The sequence below is a fragment of the Staurois parvus genome, unplaced genomic scaffold (genome assembly GCF_062004578.1).
Source record: "Staurois parvus isolate SC_StPar_1 unplaced genomic scaffold, SC_StPar_1.0 ptg000136l, whole genome shotgun sequence".
Taxonomy (NCBI): Eukaryota; Metazoa; Chordata; class Amphibia; order Anura; family Ranidae; genus Staurois; species Staurois parvus.
The window spans coordinates 14,870,620-14,880,000 of record NW_028317932.1 but is presented as its reverse complement, the minus strand read 5'-3'; the positions used below and the strand labels follow the sequence as shown (position 1 = coordinate 14,880,000).

The 9,381-nt window shown below is 38.1% G+C and overlaps 1 protein-coding gene across 2 annotated transcripts in view; it reads right to left on the bottom strand.

Annotated features, from left to right (window-relative positions):
- PALS2 (protein associated with LIN7 2, MAGUK p55 family member) overlaps positions 1-9,381 on the bottom strand; it is a 154,780-nt gene that overhangs the window by 72,218 nt on the left and 73,181 nt on the right. The window lies entirely within an intron of this gene.

The following is a 9,381-nucleotide window of genomic DNA, read 5'->3' as shown; positions in this document are numbered from 1 at the left end:
ACATTTTAGCCTAAATTTATGAAGAAAGTTATAACATTTTTGCAAGTAAATAATCTAAGAAAACCTTTTTTTTCACAATTTTCTGTATTTTTCCATTTATATAGCAAAATATAAAAAAAATGCAGTGGTGATTGAATACCACCAAAAGAAAGCTCTATCTTTCTAAGGAAAAAAAAATTAGAATTTCATTTGGGTACAGTGTGACAGCACTGAAATCTGAAAATTGGCCCACAGTGTAAAAACCTCCTAAAATATTTTGAAATTTTATAAATATATATAAGTTCAAATAGAACAAAATAGAGAAAAGTCCCACTGTTTAAATTACAGTGTTAGATTTTTTTCTATTCCATAAAAGTTTATTCAAATTACAAATGTAAGATAACAGGCAAAAACTGCGTACATCGAGATGCAGCGTAAACATGGTAGATATGCAAGGCACACTGAACTGAACATTATATGTAATCCTAATACACACCGTAAGCCTCAGCCAGTAATTATGAGAGTTAACAGAGTCAGATTTTAACTAATATTACCAGTAAAGCAGTCCCAGTCCACACTGTGTAAAACAGTTCAACTTTGGTGCTCCCAAAAAGTGCATGTACAGTGATCCACTCCAAGTATTCACTCCACATGCATCCCCACTTTGTGCTCGATATGCACGTCCGTCTGATAACTGACCCGTATATAATATAGGTCAAGGCACACCTTCCTCTTTTCGGATCATACCATCGCTCTCTCCCCTTCAGTACGCCAATATTGTTTTGCACATTGCACCTTCTTCCTCCAGAATATAGCTCTTTTTAGTTCCAGCAGATTTGTCTGTTTCTCAGGCTACACAGTAAATCCCCAGTTGGTCTAGCATGTAGCCTAGGGAACAGACAATCTGCTGGAGCTGAAAAGAGCTATATTCTGGTGAAAGGTTCAAGGTTTTTCCAATGAAGCACTTTTATTTTTTTTGCACATATTTGCCAGCACGCTGGGGAGAATATTTACACATTTATATATAATTAATTTCTGATATAGCAGTGCTGCACTAAATTGTAATGGATAGAAGACTGTGATAGAGCATCTCCAGAACTGCAGTCTTTGTGGGATGTATCTGGTCTGCAGTGGTCAGGACCTACCAAAAGTAGTCTAAGGAAGGAAAACTGGTAACCAGCAACAGGGTCATAGGTACATTGTGATGGCTCTAAGTCCAGGCCATGTAGACAGAATTCCTTTGGATGCTTGGACAGGGCAAAAGGATGTCCCCATTGAGATGGAATGCTGAAACCACCTTTGGAAGAAAGGATGGTCTTGGGTGTAATACAGCCTTGTTGTTGTGTACAGAAAGGGGGTCTGACATGAAGAAAACCTTGAATAAAAAGTTTTTTTTTTTTTGTTTTCCTCACAAAGGAGTGCGAAGCTAAAAGGTCTTAGAAAGAGGATTGATAAGGCTGATACATGGCCTTTTAGCATGCGAATAACTAGATTCTGGTCAAGATCTGTTTGCAGGAAAGCCATAATGTAAGGTACAGAGTAATCTCTGGGACTTAACTGACTGTGCTTGCACCAGGCAAAGCAAGATTTCCAAGTATCAGAATAAATCTTGGCAGTCGCTTCTCAAGCTGGCCATACATGGATAGAAAATCATATAAAAAAAAAAAACCGCTCATTTTTGATAAAGATCTGTAGAACGAATAATAATACCATCGTTGTATCGAATTTGGCCTGTTGAGAAAAGGCTAGGGATCGTACCTGTTGGGAAAAGGGCAAGGGTCACACTAGAATACGGAGTATTGTAGTGTGTAAAAAAAAAAATGGTTATGATTGTCTGAGACTGAACAGCATGGAAATTGCTGATGAGGTAGGTAAATAGGAACATGCACGTAGGCACCTTGGATATTTATGGATGCCATGTATTCCCCTTGCTAAGAGAGCCAATTACTGACCTTGCATATTCCATGCAAAAGTTTGGAATTTTAATTAATTTATTGAGTATAGGATGAATACCCTCACTGGACTCTAGTACTGTGAACAGGTTTGAGCAGAATCCCTTGAACCTGTTCCACTACTGTATTGGCACAACTCCCTGGGACAGGTGGTTCAGAACATTCTACAAATCTGAATGTCCCTGGACAGTTTTTGGTTGATTTGAAGCAGTAAGGCAGTAGAATTTCTGAACTCTATTATGTATCCTTGGAAACCACTGACTGAGCCAACAGGTCTGAGGTGCAAAGCCTTGTTCTGAAAGGAAGGCCTGAACTTAATTTTTGAAGTTGAAGCCTGGTTAGAGTGTGCAGGTGCTCTGCATTTAGAGCAGCTAGTGCTTCAGAGGAGGGTGGTTTTGGTATGTACTTCTGGGGAAACAAAACGTTTCAATCTGCGACCTCTGAACTGGTCAAGTGCCTAGTCAAACAGATTTTCCCTGAAGGGCCTACATGTGAGGTACTTTTACAGACAGCTTTTATCCATAAGATTCTGCAAATATAAACGGAGATTAGAGCCATTGTTGCATATTTGTCTGATGTGTTCCAGGGCATCAACACAAAAAAAAAGGAACATTTTCAATAGGTACAGTGAGATTTATGTTCAGGAGAGAAACAGCAGGGTCAACCACAGGAATAGCCAACGTTTTTGCAAACTTTTTTCACTGGATAGAGTTCAGCAAAGATTTTTGGGGCAGTGAAAATCCTTTCAGGAGTGACCCTATTGTTATAAATGGCACAATCTGTTCATGAACACCACGAATCCATGGTGTAAGGAAAGAAATTCAAGTCATCTATGGATCACAAAAAACAGAAATGTAAAAGTGGAGGTTAAAAAAAGTAGCTATTTTTTTCCCCTATAAAAGATAGCGCACATGATAAAGTCATAATAACCAATTGAACATTTCCACTATAGGCAAAAATACTATTGTATGGCAGTCTCTCAAATTCTGTTTCATCCAGACTGATAAAGAGCAATTAGCTCCTCAGGCATTGCTGTGCGCACATCACGTAGGACTGACTGCCGGCTAGACAGGCTTTACTTTCAATCGAACTGTCACACTGTACTTCAAGACTTATTTGCCTCTTAACACAGACTAACTGGATCTGTACAGAGAACTCACACCATTTTATAATTTTGAAAATATCAAACTACAAGTACTTCAGAGAGCAAATATTTAAATGTTTGAAAAGTATTCTAAATATGTTGTCAGCCATGATTATGTCATCTTTGACCAGGAAAATTTCCTTAAGATCTTTCACTCTGGCTACTTTAGGAGCCCATTCCCACCATATGCATTGGTTTGTCCTGGACAGCCTTGCTCTTGCCCAACACAGTCGTACTGCATAGATATAGCAATTTGCCTTAAGTGCTATTAAAACGCATCACGCCATTGCTTCACAATGCACACCAGTGGCCTGCTGGTGTGAATGGGCCTTAAAGCCATAGCTTAATAAAGCAAAAAGACAAAAAATGGTTTTACAAATGTAACATACAAGCATGCATATGTACAAGCAACATACAGATTTGTACATGTGCAGGACGGGAAATGGTTTAGCAAATGCTACATAGCACACCAGGGCTGGCTAGATCACAAGAGTACATGCATTGTTGTAAAATGGCTCTACTAGGTAACAGCTTTTGCATGTGTTGTAATTTTGGCTGTAGCTATGGTTTATCTCACTGTCTGCTGTATGCCAAGTGGTCAAATATATAATAATGCACTTAGGGTAAAAAAAAAATCCTCTCACAGAGTACAATATTGTGGGCAGGCAGAAGAGAAAGCAAACAGAATTTTAAGGTACATTAATAGAGAGATCACAGGCAGGAGGAGGGAGACCCATTTCCCCTATACAGAACTTTAGATGGGCCTTTGTCTAGAATACCGTTACCAGCTTTAGAGATCTCACCACAAAAAAGGTTGATTTTTTTAGACATCTATAAAGCGCCAAAAATTTACAAAGCGCTTAACATATTATATATTTATATCAGCCCCTGACTTCAGGAAGCTTACAATCTAAGGTAAACCAGCCAATGCTCAAAAGGACCTCTAGCAAACTCTGTAGGAACCCTGGTGGAGAATGGCTGCTCTAAATCATTGTTGGATGGAAGCTTCATATGGAAGTTAAAAATTATTTACCATTACCAAGCTCTGCCCTAAATGAAAAGCATTTTCAATAAACTATTCCCTTAACACAAAAGGTAAACCTATCATAAATATCTTAATTTTTATGACATTAAACATAGTTCTAAAGCCTTAATATATTTCACCTCACTCAATCAAGCGCTATACCCATCTATAGCAGCTCTCATTCTCACAGGTTATGGTGAGGTAGAGGGAGCGCTAATTAAACAAACATTTTTGTGACAATGATACATAAACCAAAAAAAGTTGTGCAAATATTCATAAAAATATAAATACTCAAAACCACAAATATTTCATAAATGATTAAAAAAAAGTCTCTAATATTTTTCAATTCAAAAGCTGCATAATTGTTGAAAATCCACCACCAATTGTATAAGAATCAATCACCAACAGAATTTAATAAACTCACCAGAGCAAATTGCTAGTAAAATTATAAACTAGCAAATATTGTTGGCTCTGGGAGCAATGGTCTGCAGATTGATGACCGGCAACAGAAGATGTTTCTTAGAATGTACAGATCTTCATATAACATATACGCTCAAAAGGAAGAGAATAGAGCAGGAAATAGTGTGATACTGTATAGCAGGTTTTTATTAACCACAAGCCTACAGGGCACTTATACCGCCTTCCTGCCCAGGCCAATTTCCAGCTTTCAGCGCTGTTGCACTTTGAATGACAATTGCGCGGTCATGCAACACTGTACCCATATGAAATTTTTATAATTTTTTTGTGACAGATAGAGCTTTATTTTGGTGGTATTTAATCACTTCTGGGTTCTTTATTTTTTCTTAAACAGGCCAAAAACCACAGAAAATTTTGAAAAAAAACCCAAAAAAACGTTTTTTCTTAGTTTTTGTTATAAAATTTTGTAAATAAGTGATTTTTCTCCTTCACTGATGTGTGCTAATGAGGCTGCACTGATGGGCACTGATCGGCTGTACTGATGGACACCGATGAGGAGGCATTGGTAGGTGGCACTGATGGGCATTGACAGGCATCACTGATAAGCACTGAAAGGCAGCACACATATATGGCACTAATAGGCGGCACTGACTGGCAGCACTGATAGTTGACACTGAAAGGCAGCTCAGATGGGCACTGAAATGTGGCACTGGCATGTGGCATGGATGAGCACAGATGGACACTGACAGGTGGCGCTGCTGGGGCTACACAGATCATCAGGGCACACTGATCATCAGTGCTCTGATGATCTGTGTACATGTCCCTCCGAGGAATGCAGATTGCGGTCAGCGTGACAGCTCATGGGAAGAGAAATGCCGATGACCGGCATTTCCCTGTTTACATGTGATCAGCTGTGATTGGACCGATCGCCGCACTGCACGCTCCGGGAGCCGCGCATGTGTGGTTAGAATGGGAGGACGTCATATGACGTCCTCCCAGAACGAGAGAACCGCCTTGCGTCCGTCATATTACTATATGGCGGGCAGGAGGCGGTTAAAAGCTTATTATCCAAACAACTCACATTTTTAAGTGTCACAAGCCGACACTAGCATAGACCGCAAAAACACATAAAACAGCTTCAAAAGCCAGAGACGCCAGCAGCTTACGGAATGAGGTGACGTCACTCTGAGGATCCACCCTACGTGTTTCGTTACTTGACGTCTTCACGGAGCGGAAGGTTGAACGTCACCACATACAGGCAATTTATACTCCACACGATGGGCATATGGGAACAAATTAGTATGGCAAAATGTGCATGCAAATACCATTCTAAAACAACTTCAAGCAATTCTAACATTCTAATACAGAATACTTATATGGTAAACACTATATACTAAATTTGCGCACTAAAAGAACCAATTGTTATTTAAAGGGCCAGTAAAACTTAAGGCAGAACCCTACCTCTCGGCGCACAACAATCTAAAAAATAAATAAAATAAGTGTACACCGAAAGAGGGAATCAACAGCCTATCAAACCTCTAGTAGATCAAAACATACATAGATTATCTAAATATAAACTAATATAAGCATAAAATTAATTAATTTGTATATTATGTCACAAATGTATAAGTGTCAGCTCATCTACCCCACCAGCTCAGGCCGGGGTACCATCTAGAATAGCCAACACTCAATAAGTGAAACAAGGAAAAAAATTTTTTACATCAGCATCAAATACATCTAGAAATCTGAGAAAACAATTTAAATTGATGTCAATATTTAACCCATGGAGTTGCAAGGTATTTAAATTATAAATCCAATGGGTTTCCCTTTTGGAAACCTCCTTTAGCATATCTGTTCCTCTCCAATGATGATCAATTTTTTTGAAATCCGTAATAAACATAACTCCTTCGTTTACCTTACTGTGATTTTTGCTTTTCTTAAAAAGAGATTCTCTATCTTTATGTAAGACATGGTCTCTTTCTTTCTCCAAAAATGAACTATTATATCCTTTCTCTATGAACCTCCTCATCAGCGTATCGGTTTGTGCTATGAAATCTGTATCTCTATCACAATTTCTTTTGATTCGAGTGAATTGGCTCCTAGGGGTAATATAAAGCCACCTGGGGTGGTGGCAACTCGAGAGAGGTATATAGCTATTCCTGTCTATAGCTTTAAAAAAAGATTTAGTATAAATTTGACCTTCAAATTTAAATAAAGTGAGGTCCAAATCTACTTGAGTCACTAGTCACTGTAAACATCAAACCATAATTATTATTGTTAACAACCTTGGAGAATACAGCAAGTTAATCCTGGGTACCTTTCCAAATAATAATGTCATCAATGTACCTCCTATATAGTGCCACCTCTGGCTATCTATCATAGATACATTCCTCTTCCCATTTAGCCATCACCAGATTAGCAACACTAGGGGTGTATTTAGCTCCCATAGCTATACCCTTGCTCTGTTGAAAAAAAAAAATGTTTTTATACCAGAAAAAAATATTTTTTAAAGCAAATTCTAATAGTTCGACAATAAACTGAGTTTTTTTTAGTTTACTTTTAGGTTTCAATGCCAAATGAACCGCTTTAATACCATCATCTTGATCAATGCTGATATACAGTGACTCCACACCCACTGTCACCAGCAAAAGATCTGCATTATTTATAGACCTCAAGGTTTTAATCAAGTCTCCACTATCCTTAAGAAAGGACCTATTTTTCACCACTATTTCTAGCAAATAATAGTCAATATATTTGCAATTTCTGGCAAAGATGGAATTTATACCACTAACGATTGGTCTAGTACAGTGGTGGGCAACCTTTTTTTTCAACTGAGCCAAATCTCGCCAAAACCACGACTGAAATTTATTTTGAGAGCCACATTTTTAAAACTGAAAATACATAGGATGGTACACTGTTTTTAGTTTCAATAAGTTTTTATAGTAATTCATCCCCCATAGTAATTCATCCCCCATATAGTAATTCATCCCCCATATAGTAGTAGTAAGTAAGTAGCAAGTAGTAAGCCAAGTCCCCCCTGTGTCAATTCACTTACCTTTGCTCCGCACGTTCTTCTCGCCGTGTTCCCGCGCCGTTCCGGTCTTCAGGGCGGACTGTGAGAGGAGCCTAGCTCCTCTCACGTTCGTCACGCTGCCCCGCCTGCACACATCCTGACAGCCAATCACTGGCTATCAGGATGTGAGTGACAGCGAGACTGGCCAATCATTGCATTTGAGCGCACTGCCATGGCAGTTTTTTTTTTGGATCATGCTCCGCGGGCCGGATTAAAAGGTCCGCCGGGCCGTAGTTTGCCCATTGCTGGGCTAGCTGCAGAGTCCTGACTTTTGGGGCGGCCGTCCGAGAGGAGGGAGGGGAGTGGGCGCCCGGCACACAGAAGAGCCGCATTAAAGTGTGTAAAGAGCCGCATGTGGCTCGCGAGCCACGGCTTGCCGACCACTGGTCTAGTAGGTGGTTTACTCTTATGTTTATGGCATTTTGGCAAATAATTTTATTTTTATTTTTTTAGATTTTTTGTAGGGTTCCTAGTTCATTTTTCATAAGTGTCTTATCATTAATAACCGCTCCATCTCCTCCTCATAATCAGATTTATTTAATACTACTATACTCCCTCCTTTATCTGCTGCTTTAATAACATTCTTTTTTTGTTCTAATTCTTTAATACCAAATCTCTATTTCATGAGGAAATCCATTTCTATTATTTAGATAGATGTTTTTAATATCATTCTCCACCAAGTTTTTAAATATTTCTAAAAATTCGTTCCCCTTATTTTTAGGATTGAATGTGAACGCATTATTTAGTTTACTATGTTGAAAATTACTATCGGAATGCAATTTATCATTATTCACTAACTTTTTATTTAATTCAAAAAACATTTTTATATTCAGTTTTCTCACAAATTTCTGTACATCTATGAATGTATCAAATTTATTAACATAGGCCCGTGGAACAAATGTTAAACCTTTATAATTTTATCATTTAAATACCTTGCGACCCCATGGGTTAAATGTTGACATCAATTTAAATAGATTTTTCATAGATTTCTAGATGTATTTGATGATGATGTAAAAAATGTTTTTCTCCTTGTGTCACTTATTGAGTGTTTGCTATTCTAGATGGTACCCCGGCCTGAGCTGGTGGGGAAGATGAGCTGACACTTATACATTTGTGACATAATATACAAATTAATTTTTTTTTTTTTATTATATTAGTTTATATTTAGATAATTATGTATTTTTTGATATACTAGAGGTTTGATAGGCTGTTGATTCCCTCTTTCGGTGTACACTTTTTATTTTATTTTTTAGATTGTTGTGTGCCAAGAGGTAGGGTTCCGCCTTAAGTTTTACTGGCCCTTTAAATAACAATTGATTCTTATATGGTAAACACTATATACTAGATTTGGGCACTATAATTATGTATTAGAATATTAGAATTACATGAAGTTGTTTTAGAATGGTATTTGCATGCGCATTTTGCCATAGTAATTTGTTCCCATATGTCCATCGTGTGGAGTATAAATTGCCTGTATGTGTTGACGTTCAACCTTCCACGCTGTGAAGACGTCAAGTGATGAAATGCGTAGGGTGGAGCCTCGGAGTGACATCACCACGGTCTGTAAGCTGCCGGCGTCTCTGGCTTTTGAAGCAGTTTTATGTGTTTTGCGGTCTTATGCTAGTGTTGGCTTGTGACACTTAAAAATGTGAGTTGTTTGGATAATAAGCTTTTAATAAAAACCTGCTATACAGTATCACACTATTTCCTGCTCTGTTCTCTTCCTTTGAGCGTATATGTTATATGAATATCTGTACATTATAAGAAACATCTTCTGTTGCTGGTCATCAGT